Source organism: Heteronotia binoei, chromosome 12, assembly GCF_032191835.1.
Source record: "Heteronotia binoei isolate CCM8104 ecotype False Entrance Well chromosome 12, APGP_CSIRO_Hbin_v1, whole genome shotgun sequence".
In the NCBI taxonomy this organism is placed as follows: domain Eukaryota; kingdom Metazoa; phylum Chordata; class Lepidosauria; order Squamata; family Gekkonidae; genus Heteronotia; species Heteronotia binoei.
Window position 1 is genome coordinate 50,247,281 of NC_083234.1, and position 16,851 is coordinate 50,264,131.

Consider the following 16,851-nt stretch of genomic DNA (forward strand, 5'->3'; position numbering starts at 1 on the left):
ATGCATCTAATGACTGCCCACCGGCCACAGAGCAAAGATTGTGTATCTGAACACCTTTACCCAGATGCACACTCACACACCCTCAGGTGACTTTTGTACCATCTCTTCTCAAGCTCCACATCCTTCAAAGAAAGCACCTTTGCAGTGTGCTCAGGTGTCAGATGCATCTGCAGGTGACTCCCTGTCTCTCCTGGCAAATCTAGAGGAAAAAAGGAGTAATTTTTTGCTTTTAATAGAGCTGTCCTCAAGGACACTGAAGCTGCCGCTATTCAGGAACAATCAAGAAGTGAGGGTTGAATATCAAACACTGGCTCTAAAAGGCCGGGGATCAGAGATTTCTCGCTGTACACAAGATAGCTAATCTGAAATGAGAATCTTGGGGGAACTACATCCTTTTCAAAAGGTTGTCTGAGAGGGGAGGTGCTTTTCCTTCTGCCATTAAAGTTTTAACCAAGGAGCATTCCATTCAGCAGCAGCATTTATCTCCAGAGGCAATCAGCTTAAATATGTCCTATTATCAAGTTGCCTGCTACTGTACATCGGCAGGCTTTGCTTCAACACATGGTCGAGTGTGGATAACATGCCAGTAATTGCTTGTCTTTTCAAAGGAACTTCAGTAAGATGAGGCAGCTGATGCCAGTCCCTATCCTTTGCTGCAGCAACAAAGGTAGAAACAGGGGAGGCTTTGGTTTGGCTATCACGCTGTGTTCGTTTGACATTTGTCTAGCCCCACAACCCAACCTCCAGCTGCTGCAGAAATGGATACAGCTCAGGGTTGCTGACCATTTTCACTTCACTGGCACAGCCATCCCTGAGTTTAGCCAGAGATCATTCACAAATATGCCTAGGTCTTTATGCAGCCCAGTTATGCAGCTATTAACACATCCTGTAGCAGGGATTTTTAAAGGCCAAACTGTAGGTTTGAGGAAAAGATACGAATGATCTCAAAATGCATCCAGTCCCAATGTACCAAGAGGCGACATGATTGCCAGCTGCCATGGGGTCTCAAACCAAGACTGTGTAGTCAGCAACTCCAAACCCTTGTGCACTGACAGACCAACTTGCTTTCTTGTAAAGCTACTGGCTCAGTCTTCACAGCAACTTTCTCAAGACATCCAGCATTGGAGGCACACCTTGCCTGGAAGGAACCATTGAGAGTTACTGGGATCCTCTGACTGAAAAGTCCAATAGCGCTGAGCCTGGAGCTTAATGCTGCCACCTCTGGGGTAAGACCTACAATCTGAGCAACTTGTTCTTAGTGTGAAGATTGCTAGCTCTGTTGATCCTGGTTCCTGATTTCTTCCCTGGACTGCCTTGTGGTTTCTTAACACAATCATACTTCTGCCACACCATGGACTTGTTTCCTGTCTCTGACCCTTGGAGTGACTTAGGACTTTTCCATCCTGCCTGACCACCATCTCTTCCCATGCCTGACATCTAAGGCAGAGGATGGGACATCTGAGAACTGTTTTGCTCTCCTTGGCTTTCCCAATCTTTTATTGTCGCTACTTCTGTAAGGGAGCCTAAAGCTGTGCTGCCAGTTGAGGAGCCTGGGCCTGGGGACACTAAAGACTGGCTGCCATGAACCAGCTCAGCAGCTTTCCAAGTATTGGTGGTCCCCCCCAGGTCTGCTCTTGGACAGGGCACCTTCAAGAATAGGCTCAGCCACTTTGTCAGTTTTCATGGAGGTAGTTTTATAAAAGTTTTGTATCATTGGAAGGGAGAGAACCTGAGAGAAAGCCCAGGTGAATGTTGGCACTGATTAAATGAAGTCTCAGTGCAAGGGTCCCTAACCATTTTGAGCCTGCAGGCACCTTTGGAATTCTGACACAAGGTGGTGGGGCTAGCCAGCCACAAAATTAGGGTGACCATAATGTCTGAAGGCCAGCCAGGGACACTGGGGGGGGGGGGGGTGCGCGCGCGCGAAGCGCGTGCCGCCGGAAACAGGAAGTGATGTCACTTCCGGTGATGTCACTTCCGGTGATGTCATGCCACCACCGGAAACAGGAAGTGGCATCACTTCCTGTGACATCATTTCCCCCGCGTCACCTGCCGGAAACAGGAAGTGACTTCACAGCACTTCCTGTGACGTCCCCAAAAATCCCCCAAATATCACCGCCGGAAACAATTTTGTTCTCAAATCCTGTATATACTTCATCAGTATATGGGATAAGGCACTTTCTCAACTGTGCTGCATAATGCAGCCTATTTATTTTGTCCTGTTGGCTCTGTTGGCTCTATCTGCGCCACCTTCATCACTTTCGGGGTGTGGATCCCCCAGTGGGGTGGTCTCCCGACTCCCTCCGCTGACTGTTTCTGATAGCCCTGCGCCCCCTCTTTCATTTGATATGTGTCCCGTGCGGGTGCCACCCTCCCGCCGGGAGATGCCGCAAAATGAGCCCCCTTGAGGCTTATGGCGGCAGGGCTCGGGGGAAGCGAGCTAGACTGCTGTTCTTTTGAGGGGTTATAGAGTGTTTCGAGCCCGTCCCTGTGGCATCGGTCCCATCGTTGTGGGACCCAGGGGGCCGGCGCAGCGGCACGCCGAAGCAGCCTGTCACTAATAACACCGGTCAAGATGCAGGACAGGAACCTGGAAGTGACCGACAGGCTGCTTCAGCGTGCTGCTGCGCCGGCCCCCTGGGCCCCACAATGATGGGACCGATGCCACAGGGACGGGCTCGAAACACTCTATAACCCCTCAAAAGAACAGCAGTCTAGCTCGCTTCCCCCGAGCCCTGCCGCCATAAGCCTCAAGGGGGCTCATTTTGCGGCATCTCCCGGCGGGAGGGTGGCACCCGCACGGGACACATATCAAATGAAAGAGGGGGCGCAGGGCTATCAGAAACAGCCGGCGGAGGGAGTCGGGAGACCACTCCACTGGGGGATCCACACCCCGAAAGTGATGAAGGTGGCGCAGATAGAGCCAACAGAGCCAACAGGACAAAATAAATAGGCTGCATTATGCAGCACAGTTGAGAAAGTGCCTTATCCCATATACTGATGAAGTAAATACAGGATCTGAGAACAAAATTGCACTAGAAGACACAAACACAAAGCTCCCTTACACTGAATCAGTGCTTGGGTCCACCAAAGTCAGTATTGTCACATAAGAGAAGCCCTGTTGGATCAGGCCAGTGGCCCCTCCAGTCCAACACTCTGCGTCACATAATAACATAAGAGAAGCCCTGTTGGATCAGGCCAGTGGCCCATCCAGTCCAACACTCTGCATCACATAACAACATAAGAGAAGCCCTGTTGGATCAGGCCAGTGGCCCATCCAGTCCAACACTCTGCGTCACATAACAACATAAGAGAAGCCCTGTTGGATCAGGCCAGTGGCCCATCCAGTCCAACACTCTGCATCACATAACAACATAAGAGAAGCCCTGTTGGATCAGGCCAGTGGCCCATCCAGTCCAACACTCTGCGTCACATAAGAACATAAGAGAAGCCCTGTTGGATCAGGCCAGTGGCCCATCCAGTCCAACACTCTGCATCACATAACAACATAAGAGAAGCCCTGTTGGATCAGGCCAGTGGCCCATCCAGTCCAACACTCTGCGTCACATAAGAACATAAGAGAAGCCCTGTTGGATCAGGCCAGTGGCCCATCCAGTCCAACACTCTGCATCACATAACAACATAAGAGAAGCCCTGTTGGATCAGGCCAGTGGCCCATCCAGTCCAACACTCTGCGTCACATAAGAACATAAGAGAAGCCCTGTTGGATCAGGCCAGTGGCCCATCCAGTCCAACACTCTGCATCACATAACAACATAAGAGAAGCCCTGTTGGATCAGGCCAGTGGCCCATCCAGTCCAACACTCTGCGTCACATAAGAACATAAGAGAAGCCCTGTTGGATCAGGCCAGTGGCCCATCCAGTCCAACACTCTGCATCACATAACAACATAAGAGAAGCCCTGTAGCAAATGTCACCCCCATCTTTAAAAAAGGTTCCAGAGGAGATCCGGGAAACTACAGGCCAGTCAGTCTGACTTCAATACCGGGAAAGTTGGTAGAAACCATTATCAAGGACAGAATGAGTAGGCACATTGATGAACACGGGTTATTGAAGAAGACTCAGCATGGGTTCTGCAAGGGAAGATCTTGCCTCACTAACCTGTTGCATTTCTTTGAGGGGGTGAACAAACATGTGGACAAAGGAGACCCGATAGATGTTGTTTACCTTGACTTCCAGAAAGCTTTTGATAAAGTTCCTCATCAAAGGCTCCTTAGAAAGCTTGAGAATCATGGAGTAAAAGGACAGGTCCTCTTGTGGATCAAAAACTGGCTGAGTAATAGGAAGCAGAGAGTGAGTATAAATGGGCAGTCTTCGCAGTGGAGGACGGTAAGCAGTGGGGTGCCGCAGGGCTCGGTACTGGGTCCCATGCTTTTTAACTTGTTCATAAATGATTTAGAGTTCGGAGTGAGCAGTGAAGTGGCCAAGTTTGCGGATGACACTAAATTGTTCAGGGTGGTGAGAACCAGAGAGGATTGTGAGGAACTCCAAAGGGATCTGTTGAGGCTGGGTGAGTGGGCGTCAACGTGGCAGATGCGGTTCAATGTGGCCAAGTGCAAAGTAATGCACATTGGGGCTAAGAATCCCAGCTACAAATACAAGTTGATGGGGTGCGAACTGGCAGAGACTGATCAAGAGAGAGATCTTGGGGTCATGATAGATAACTCACTGAAAGTGTCAAGACAGTGTGCGTTTGCAATAAAAAAGGCCAATGCCATGCTGGGAATTATTAGGAAGGGAATTGAAAACAAATCAGCCAGTATCATAATGCCCCTGTATAAATCGATGGTGCGGTCTCATTTGGAGTACTGTGTGCAGTTCTGGTCGCCGCACCTCAAAAAGGATATTATAGCTTTAGAGAAGGTGCAGAGAAGGGCAACTAGAATGATTAAAGGGCTGGAGCACTTTCCCTATGAAGAAAGGTTGAAACGCTTGGGACTCTTTAGCTTGGAGAAACGTCGACTGCGGGGTGACATGATAGAGGTTTACAAGATAATGCATGGAATGGAGAAAGTAGAGAAAGAAGTACTTTTCTCCCTTTCTCACAATACAAGAACTCGTGGGCATTCGATGAAATTGCTGAGCAGACAGGTTAAGACGGATAAAAGGAAGTACTTCTTCACCCAAAGGGTGATTAACATGTGGAATTCACTGCCACAGGAGGTGGTGGCGGCCACAAGTATAGCCACCTTCAAGAGGGGTTTAGATAAAAATATGGAGCACAGGTCCATCAGTGGCTATTAGCCACAGTGTATGGAGCACAGGTCCACCAGTGGCTATTAGCCACAGTGTATGTGTGTATATAACATTTTTTGCCACTGTGTGACACAGAGTGTTGGACTTGATGGGCCGTTGGCCTGATCCAACATGGCTTCTCTTATGTTCTTATGTTCTTATGTTCTGTTGGATCAGGCCAGTGGCCCATCCAGTCCAACACTCTGTGTCACATAAGAACATAAGGAGGGAGGGAGGGAAGGAAGGAAGGAAGGGAGAAAGGGAGGGAGGGAAGAAGGGAAGAAAGGAAGAAGGGAGGGAGGGAAGGAAGGAAGGAAGGGAGGGGAGGGAGGAAGGAAGGAGGGAAGGAAGGAGGGAAGGAAGGAAGGAAGGAAGGAAGGAAGGAAGGAAGGAAGGAAGGAAGGAAGGAAGGAAGGAAGGAAGGGGGAGGGAGGGAAGGAAGGAAGGAAGGAAGGGGGGAGGGAAGGAAGGAAGGAAGAAAGGAAGGAAGGGAGGAGGGAGGGAAGGAAGGAAGGCAAGGGAGGAAGGAAGAAAGGAAGGGAGGGAGGAGGGAGGGAAGGAAGGAAGGGAAGGGAGTGAGGGAAGGAAGGAAGAAAGGAAGGGAGGAGGGAGGGAGGGAGGGAAGGAAGGAAGGGAAGGGAGTGAGGGAAGGAAGGAAGGAAGGAAGAAAGGAAGGAAGGAAGGAAGGAAGGGAGGAGGGAGGGAAGAAAGGAAGGCCGCCCCCCGCCCCCCCCCGCTTTCGGCCCCCTTACCTTATTCCAGGGCGGCGGAGTCCAGCGGCGGCGGCGGCGGGGAGTCCTCCGGCGGCGGCCTCGCGGCGAGGGAGGGAGGGAGCTGCCGGCGCTGGCCTCCAGGGACCAGCGCCGGCTGCTCCGCGGCTTCCCCGCGGCCTCCGCTGGTCCCTGGAGGCCCTCCAGAGACTCTGGAGGGCCTCCAGGGACCAGCGGAGGCCGCGGGGAAGCCTTCGCTGGCCGGCGCTGGTCCCCGAAGGCCTTCCAGAGGCTCTGGAAGGCCTTCCGGGACCAGCGCCGGGTGCCCCGCGGCTTCCCCGCGGCCTCCGCTGGTCCCTGGAGGCCCTCCAGAGACTCTGGAGGGCCTCCAGGGACCAGCGGAGGCCGCGGGGAAGCCTTCGCTGGCCGGCGCTGGTCCCCGAAGGCCTTCCAGAGGCTCTGGAAGGCCTTCCGGGACCAGCGCCGGGTGCCCCGCGGCTTCCCCGCGGCCTCCGCTGGTCCCTGGAGGCCCTCCAGAGACTCTGGAGGGCCTACAGGGACCAGCGGAGGCCGCGGGGAAGCCTTCGCTGGCCGGCGCTGGTCCCCGAAGGCCTTCCAGAGGCTCTGGAAGGCCTTCCGGGACCAGCGCCGGGTGCCCCGCGGCTTCCCCGCGGCCTCCGCTGGTCCCTGGAGGCCCTCCAGAGACTCTGGAGGGCCTCCAGGGACCAGCGGAGGCCGCGGGGAAGCCTTCGCTGGCCGGCGCTGGTCCCCGAAGGCCTTCCAGAGGCTCTGGAAGGCCTTCCGGGACCAGCGCCGGGTGCCCCGCGGCCTCTCCGTGGCCTCCGCTGGTCGCTGGAGGCCCTCCAGAGTCTCTGGAGGGCTTCCAGCGACCAGCGGAGGCCACGGAGAGGCCTCCACCACTGCCGCCGGGCCCCGCGCGCGGGCGGGGAAGGCGGGAAGTGAGGGAGGGAGCGTCCCTGCGCGTGCGCAGGGGCCCTGCGCAGGCGCAGGGACGCTCCCTCCCTCACTCCCCGCCTTCCCCGCCCGCGCCCGCGGCCCACCGGCTCCGGGGCTGCCTAAACCGGGACCTTTAATGGTCCTGGTATAGGCAGCCCGGGATCCGGGATTGGGTGGCCAGATCCGGGAATGTCCCGGGAGACCGGGACGGTCTGGCCACCCTACAATGGCTGCTGGAGTTTACCTTCTGACATGCAGTACTGCACTGTGGTGGCAACTGTTGCCAAATAAATATTTTTAAAAATCAGCATGGCCAATCAAATCTCCAGTGGCTGAAATCCTGCTTGGCAGAAGCCCACCCACTTTCTGAAAATACTTGGTGGTTGCCAGGAAAGGTACCCGTGGGCATGTTGGCACCCACGGAGACCTTAGTGAGAGTAAGGCTATTTGCTTGAAGGACTGAGGCAACAGAAACTTTGTGATTTAAGGGTGTCCCGTTGCATAGAAAAAAATATAACTGATGAGCCACCAGTCTCCCCAGTTGCATTCTACGATTGACTTAAAATTTCTCTTCAGAAAAGTCTGCTTTCAAAAGAAGCCACAGAACTGTCGAGGTATGGAAGATTTCTGGATTCTAAGAATTGGTCAGCAAACTCAAAAGGCAATATTCTTTATGGAGAAGAAGAAATACACATATTGGCAAAATTTCAGCTCAATGAAATTCAAGCCTTCAAAGAACATCTAACATTCAGAGAAGAAATGCCCAAGGAACTGTCTCAGATTTGGCGCACTCTCAATACAATAGCTATTTCCTCCAGCGAGTGTGAAAGGGGATTTTCTCAGATGAACCTGATTGTCACTCCAGAAAGGTCCTCCTTGTCAGTCAAAACCATAACATCTTTATTGTTTATAAAAATTGTTGTATCTCCCTTAACAGTCTTTGAGCCAACAAAGTATGTCAAAACACAGTTGCTTCAAGGTCATCATTAGGCACCAAAAGCAAGACCTGAAAAAGAACTGAGGAAGCTGGTGACATGAGTAAAGTTTGGAAACTGCTTTAAAGCAGAGGTCAGTCTGTAGCTCATGAAAATAATATTGTTTCAAAGAATCCCATATGTTTCTCCTTCAGATCTCTCTTGAGAGTTCCAGCTCCTCTTTTTCCAAAAAAAGAACCCTGATCATAATTGAAGTGTTGATGGAAGAAAAGAGGAACTCAAGATCAAAACCAAGATGTCCACACGGCCATCTGAACCAAGATCTGGTTTTGAACATGTTGTACACAAGTAGACGCTCAGCCAGAAATGTTCAAGGACCCAAGCAGTGCCATCCTACACAGAGTTATACTCTTTAAAGTCCTTTTAAGGACTTCAGTGTGCACAGAAGGTTATATCTCTGTTTGGGATGATAGTATTATAATTGATCTCATTCTCCTACTGAATTTCTTTGTTTCAGTCCTTGAGTCAGTGGCTTAAACATCCCTTGGGTATAATTTTGTAATACTTATTTCTGGTAAGAAAATAACACTCACACACACGTTCATGTGAAAAACAGAGAAGTAATACAAAAAGGAAGAGATTGGTGGGTAGGATCTGGGGGTTGGTGAACCTGCAACTTCTTGATTTGGAGGAGGGGATGGGAAACCAGAAAAATATAGTGACGTCTATGAATAGCAGTGGATGGATGTTCATATAGACTATTCACCTTCCCATCTCATTTTTGAAATCACATTAGCTAGTACACTGCATCTGAAGTTCATATATGTATATTCCCTGATATATAACTTAATAAAACTTTATGGACCTGAGATAAGGAATCTACATTGAACAGATACACTCAGGCTGAAATATGGCCCAATTAAGTTTGTAACGGGGTTGGCTTTACTTTGAACATCCTCCAAGTGAAATGAAACCTTTGCTGAACAGATAAATCAGCCAGCTGGGAACAGAGGATGGACTGAGCGGGGCTGCAAAATGAGTAGGCAAATGTCTCCTCCTTATGGCTTCCAGGGGAGAAAATGGCCAGCAAGAAATACTGCCACTGTCCGTAATGAGCTTGTAAAGTGTTTACCCTCTTCGGAAATCAGGACTTCTATGCATATATTATTTGGTTGTTCCAATTAAAGCTGCCTCTAGTCAGTGTTCATCAAGAAACACTGATCAGGGGAGCGGCAAGTCATTTCTGCTTAGTTAACAACCCCCAGGCACAGCCATGGGAACAAGAGACCCAGTGGGCACTCTCCCCTTCACAGCAGGTTCCTCTACCGCATCCATCACATCTCCCTTTCCTGAATTATCCTGCTTCATGGGATGAGATTAATCTATCAAACACTTCAAGGCAAAAGTGGATTTCAAAGGAAGCTTTCCCACAATCAATAGCTTGTGTCATAGAATGTCCCTCATGCAGTTCTCCAGGAAACACAACCCATGAAACTGTTTAGGAGGCTTCCTTTCCAGGTATTGCCAGGTATGTTTGGGTGCCTTCCCAGGTATTTCCTTCTCTCTTTTTCCCAGTTTATATTTAGTTCTGTGACATCCCACTGAAGCAATGGTTTCTGAAAATTTTGAAATGGTCTGGAACAGATGGAATTGCTCCTTACGTGGTTTGAGGTAGATACTGCTTCCCACCCCTTCAGAGGCAGGAGTTTTGAAGGAACCAGCATGCTGCTCAGACAAGAAAAGGCTTTGACCCCAACAATTCTCAATTTCTGGAGGGGAGAGGTTAGGAGCTGAGCTGGAAGGGAGGGGAGTTGCCTAGAAAGGTCACTAGAAAGGCAGGTATATTTACAGAACAAAGTTTGAGTCCAGTGGCACCGTTAAGACCAACAAAGTTTAATTCTGTATAAGCAAATGGAAGCTTATATCCAGAATTAAGCTTTGTTGGTCTTAACAGTGCCACTGTACTTAAACTTTGTCCTATTGCTTTAGTCAAACACCGCTAACCACTGGAATCTGTTGCATATTTACATTTTTCCAAAGCAAGGGTTCTCAAAAGGAAAAGAATAACAGATCATTGAAGAGGTCCCTCATCTGAAGCTGGATACAGCCAGGCATGAAGGAGGGATGCTTGGTTGCTCACTGCCTTCCTTCAGATGATTCCACCTGGAGTAGTTGGAAGCTTGAAGAAGGGGACAATCCACTAGACATGGACAGATATTCAGTGGAGGTGTTTTTGCAGACCTTATCTTCCCCATGCTGCTTGCAAGGCATTCTGTTGGTAAATATGCCCCACTGATTGGCAGAAGGTCCTGAATGCATAGCATTGCCAGGTCCAACTCAGGAAATATCTGGGGACTTTGGGGTTGGAGCCAGGAGACTTTTGGGGTGCAGCCAAGAGCAAGGGTGTGACAAGCATGATTGAACTCCAAAGAGAGTTTTGGCTGTCACATTTAAGGGGACCACATTTCTTTTAGATGCTTTCCTTCCTTTGGAAATAATGGAAGGTAGAGGCACCTTTTTTCGGGGCTCATAAAATTGGACCCCTTAGGTCAATCTTTTTGAAACTTGGGAGAGTTTTTTGAGGACAGGCTATGCTGAAAATTTGGTATTTCTACCTAAAAAACCCCAGCCCCCCAAGCCCCAGATATCCATTGATCAATTCTTCATTATACCTTATGGAGATTGGTCTCCATAGGAACTAATGGAGTGCCCAGAGAACATTTCCCACTCCCACTTTCTGATAACCCTGAAGCAGGAGGAAGGTCTCCAAAATGGGGGATCCCCTGCCCCCAACTGGGAATTGGCAACCCTAATGCATAAATTCAGACATATAGACTTCCTGCAAATATTGCAGGGGGGAAGCAAGTTGACCCATGTGGAAGTACAGAGATATGGGAGTAATATGTGAAGCAGCTCAAAGAGTGAGAGAGGGGTGATGAGAAAATGGGGGAGTGTTGGGGGCATTATAGAGGAAATAAAGGGAAACAAAATCCCTTAAGTGAGAGAGCAAATTTCTCTTTAGAGTTCACGCATTTACAGTGCCATCCCAAGCACAGTTACACCCTTCAGAATCTCCTGAAGTCAATGGGCTAAAAGGTGGTAATTCTGTTTAGGATTAGCACTATTAGGAGTATGCAACTGCCCACCCTGGGTATTTTTACAATCGATGTCTGATATTGCAACAACAGAATCAGGCTTGGTGACAAACATTTCTGTCTAGTAAAATGTTAAGGCAGAAGACTGGGACAGTTTCAACCCCCAAATGCCTACTGGAGTGCTACTTGTTGACCCCAGCAATCAACACTGTGACAGGAAGCAGGAAAACGATGCAAGATATCCACCAAAGGAACATCATGCAAACTATCCTGAGAAATGTGCAAACGTAAGCATAGGCTTTAACTGAGCAAAAAGTCTGTGCAAGTCACATTTGTTGTTGCTGTTGCAGGAGAATGATTGAAAGCAAAATGTACACTTTAAATCATTATTGCAATCACTGGTGAACCTCAGAGGTTTGTTTCCAGTCGGTGGCTGGCTTGTGAACACCTTGGTCATTCTGCAGCCTATGGTCGAGGTGCGAATAGGAGACTGTCCATTGAGGTCAGCATTTCATTGGGATGGTGGAGCTCAGCATTTGGCATTCTGTGCAGAAATGTAAACAGATGGTTATGCTAGCCATGATCTTATAACTGCATTCCAAGCGCTCCAAGGGCTTCAGGGACATGATCCAAAATAATCTTTAGAATACACTTGTAAACAGGTGCGGCAGACAAGGGTAGGGAAGGCTGGGAGGGAGCTGTTTGCCTACGGCCTCATGCTGAGCTGCTATGGAGGTGACATTTGAACTGATGATTCAAATAATAAAATATTGTTTTATATGCTGTAGTGCTGTATGGGTTCCTGATCTGCTGGGAGCAAGATGGGCTTATAAATATTTTAAATGCAAAATAAATTTAAATATTTCTAACAATAATAAAACCCAACTCCAGAGAAAATGCAATATTCCGGATGTCAAAAAAAAAAAAAAAGCACTCTGGAATTTATAAGTAAGAAATAAAGAGCTCCTTCCCTAAAGTGAAAAGAGTGAGACTTCATCATGATTAGAGACTCACAGAGCCATCCTAAACCGAGTTATACCATCAGTCCATCAGTGGCTATTAGCCACAGTGTATTGTTGGAACTCTCTGTCTGGGGCAGTGATGCTCTGTATTCTTGGTGTTTGGCGGGGGGCACATTGGGAGGACCTCTTGTGTCCTGGCCCCACTGATGAACCTCATGGTGGCACCTGGTTTTTTTGGCCACTGTGTGACATAGTGTTGGACTGGATGGGACACTGGCGTGATCCAAGATGGCTTCTCTTATGTTCTTATATCCTTCCAATTCCACTGACATGAATGGGCTTAAAGGGTGTAAGTCTGCTGAAAATTGCACTGTTATTCCCCAGCTTCCCACTTTGCCACAGCTGCATGTTTCAGATGTACCTCTCAGTGCTGATGAATGTTGCAACATGACAAAGGTTTGAAGCCTTGACATGCTCTGATTTCTCAAATCAGTTGAGACTAGCAGAAGCACCCCTTGTCATTTTGTTACAAGGAGACAATTAGGACTTGCCAGTAACCCATATTTTCATGTGTAGGTTTTCTACAGGAGACGTGTATATATATGAATTTTTGGCTATAAATGTACCCTTTACTAATGCATTTATTTAGAAAATGTGCATTTTCAGCAACCTGCTCAAGGAGGCTCTCAAAGTAAAAAAAAAAAATCGCAAAAACAGCAAAAGGTTTAACATTGAAACAAGCCATAGAATCAAAACAGGGCATAACAACAGCTTAAAACAATGTTCAGCAGCTTAAATGTTTTCCATGCAACAGTCCTCAGGCTAGAAGTGGACCATAAACAGCTAAAAAACAAAAAGCAACATTCGTAGGAAGGACTGTGGTAATTTCTCTATGGGCCAGAGCCTTGTTGCAAGTGGGCTTGGCTGGTCTGGGATACAATCCCAGTACTTTCCAGGAAGGCCAACAATCCTTCCACTCCCCCCCTTCCCCAATGGATGAAGAGTATCTTGAAATGGAGCCGGATCACCAGAAGTGCAAACATCAAGCCAAATGTGGGGGGCTGGGGGCTGCAGCTCAGTGGCTGAGCATTTGCTTTGCATGCAGAAAGTCTCAGTTCTGTCTGGCACCCCCAGTTTTTTTTTTAAAAAAACTCAAGCAATATGTCGGATTGCCAGCCTCCAGGTGGTGGCTGGAGATCTTTGCAGGGGACAAAGATCAGTTCACCTGAAAAAAATGGCCATTTTGGAAGGTGGACTCTATGGCATTATACCCCTCTGAAGTCCCTCAAATTCTGCCCCCCCTCAAAATCTGGTATTTCCCAGCCTGGATCTGGCAACCATAGCAGTAGATGATGTACAAGAATCCTGAATGGGGATTGGGAAATTTTTGAAAATGTGGGTATGGTGCCTGGAGAGGGCAAAGTTTGGGAAACCCACCCAAGTTGTCATTTCTCTAGAGAAATGATCTCTGTAAGCTGGAGATCTGTTGTTATTCCTGGAGAACTCCATGTCCCTCCTGGAGGTTGGCAACTCAGACTCTGGAAAGCTGTGGCTAATTAGAGTAGGCAGTACTGTCCTGAATCAGTATAAGGCAGCTTCATGTGTTCACAGTCATTAATGTTTTTGCTTTGATTTGTAGTAGGTTTATTCTTGACAATGATTGATAATGGAGTGTAATAATTTCAAAGTGTGAATACCTAATTCAAGCCTCTGAGTAAACAGTTTATGCCTAAAGCAGGTGAATAGACTGCTGGGTAAATTACAGGTGGCCTAATTGGAATTTCCTTTCCCCACTTCCTTTCTTTCCCCCACTTTGAGCACAGGGCCACAGTCAGCACTTCCATTCTTTATAAGCCTCTGTAAACTGTTCTAAAGGGACAATCTTACAAAGAACAGACATCATTTCTGGGACAGGCTGCAGTTCCATGAAGGCTAAGCACTCTTGCTTAATGATAGTCGGGGATGCTTAAATAGCTGCTGTTCTGCACTAAAAAAATGCAATTGAAGAAGCAACCTCTTTCTTCCTTTTGCAAAGCCCTGGGACAAACCCTCCCCCAAATGCTTGCTGATTTATCTAAGCATTTAACAGAAAATAATATAGGTGGTGAACAAGCAATTCAAGAGAGAGAGATGGATTCACACATCACAGATCACACAGGTTGGATCTGGGATCCGCTACCCCCTGTAACAATCAAATGTAAGTGGCAGGTTGTCCATTTTCACAACATGGTGCCCAATCTGGATCAGGATTTTGGCAAATGGGGAGAAAGAGCTTCAGCCCTGCACTGTGTGGTCTCCCTAACCCGAAAGAGTACTGGGAGGCACAATGTGGCTTGTTGCAAAATGTATCCCAGGGTACTACATGTTTCCTCAGTGGGCCACCTGGATTGTTTCAGGTTGGAAAAACAGCATGAGGGAGAAGGCTGAAACCCCTTTTCCCTGTGTGCTGTGTAGTTCCTGTCTAAATTGGGCACCACATCCACAGGGGGACCCACAACTCCCATCTGTCTGCTACAAAGGTTGGCGGGGGGGGGGGTTGTGTTCCCAGATTCAACCCGTGTACTCTGTGACGTGAATTGTCTGTCTCAGAGTCTTAGCACAAAATTTTATCCAAAACTCTGAGTAGGGAATGAACTGCAGATGGCCACCAATCACTGCTGTTGTTCATGCATCTGCCCTGTTAATGCTGGCATCTCTCTCTCTCACACACACACACACACACACAAAGTCCAGGAGGGGTAGGTTAACATTTTTCCTCCCCCATCCTTCCCTGTAGCCTGTGACCGAAATATCTTTTTTCACCAAAGCCCACTTTCAACACTGGGAGCATGCTAGTCAGGGAGAAAAGACTTGTGGTTCTATGACTGCTATACCTAGTTTCAGGGCTTTTTTTTTTTTTGAGCAGGAATGCAGTTCCAGCTGGCTTGGCATCATAGTGTGTGGCCTAAATGAGTTCCTGCTGGGCTCTTTCTACAAAAAAAGCCTTGTGTGAAACAATGGTGACATCAGTGGGTATAGCCTAGTATGCAAATGAGTTCCTGCTGGGCTTTTTCTACAAAAAAAGCCCTGACTAGTTTGATGCAAATTCAATAACTGAAAGTCCAGTAAAAACATGGATGAACCCAGTGCCAACATTTACAAAGTGCAATTGCCTTATGAGACAGTGATATAGAAGTGGGGGAAGTGAAGACCATAGTTTTGAAAGTAGCATTGACCAAGCAGAATACAAGTAAAAAGCAGAATCTGGGTCCAAGTTGGAATGGCCTCCTCCTCCTCCTTTTCTTCTTCTTTCGCTTCTTCTTCTGCCTCTGCTTCTCCTTCCTCTCCCCCCCTTTAGAGGTTTTTCATACAAAACCCTGCTGGTGCCTCCACCATCCTCCCTTGCCCACCTGGACATTTTAGGCATGGCCATTCTGCCCCAATTCAGGCTCTCAGCTTTTGCTTGTGTGCACTGAAATTTATGCCTCCCGCTTTGGTGGATCTAATACCTGCTCATGTTTGAACAGGCACTGCTGCAGTGAGGAGCAATGCTTCAAAAGTCACCTTAATGGTCCACACATTGCTTAAACAATTACCTTGTAGTAACATTTTTTCCTCCCATTGGAAAGTATATTAATTATGATGATACAGCTTTCGCAATTGAATTCACAGCCCTTAATGGGTTCATTCCCTCTGCCAGCAGATGGAAGCCAACACCATTTACGGCAGCACTCTTGCTGGAAATGTTTCATTTTCACAAAAAAAGAAAATGGCCCATGTCACCCAGAAATGTTAGCAGAGTAATCAGAAAGCACCGCAAAATGAAACGCTAAACCACCCCATAAAATGTTAGTGCTTCATCACCATAACTAATGAAAATATACGATAGACTAATAAAAAGCTTTTCGAATGAGCCGTGTGCAATGACCGTTGTTTTATTAACACTTATTAGATTGCAGTAATTGCTGAGAATGGCAGACGTCATGCCGGAGGCTGCTCTCCTTGGCTCCTTTCAAGCTGCTGAACGCATGTGGGGGGGGGGGCTGGCGAGAGAGGGGATTCTGCCATATGTTGAACAATCACACTATTGCTTTAGGCAAATAACAATCCCACCCCCAGGGTAACGGAAATAAAAAGATTCTTAGTGCTCAAACTGTCTTGTTTATTTGGAAGCAAGGCCCATTAAGTTCAATGGAGAGTACCCCCCAGTAAATGTGCATGGGATTGCAACCACATCATGCAATCCTATACAGAGTTATCAGTGGTGTTAGATTGGAGTACTCTGTACTGAATATACAAATGAGGCTTATGCCAATATATATATTGCATATATTTTTCACATGTATGACTAGCCATTGTCAGATGCAACAACAATGTGTATTAGGGGAGCCTGCCAACTGCATGTAAAGAACCATGTGCTGCCCTTCCAATACATGTGGCTGCCACATTGCCTGAAAGAAACAGCACAGAGATGCTGAATTCACACACTACACGAAACCCTGATTTTTCAACAGACTAGGGTTGGTGTATTGCAATTATTTAATGAGCTGGTCATTACGTTTGAATTAACTGTTCTGATTTGGATTGTCTGCTGTTGAAGTTTAAAAAAAATAAATATCTATGTCTTTTACATTGCATTTTTAGACTTCTTGTTTACTGTTGCTGTTTTTTATTGTTCATTTTAAAAACTGAATTTTTTTTGTTTTGTTACCATTTAATGCTTCTGTAGTCATAGCAAGCTTATATTCTGCATTCTAATTTGAGGGCCTTGGCAAAGAAGTGGAGTAAGAATAAATAAAAGAATATAAAATTGCAAAATTGCTCTTATACAGTAACACTAAGCTCCAGATTCCTGGAAAGAAATTGTCCTGTTATGTCAATGGGGTCCTTTTGATACTCCTTGTAACCTGAACAAGGCTGAATCCAGCATACATCTTGCCTGATATTCTTGGCCCTG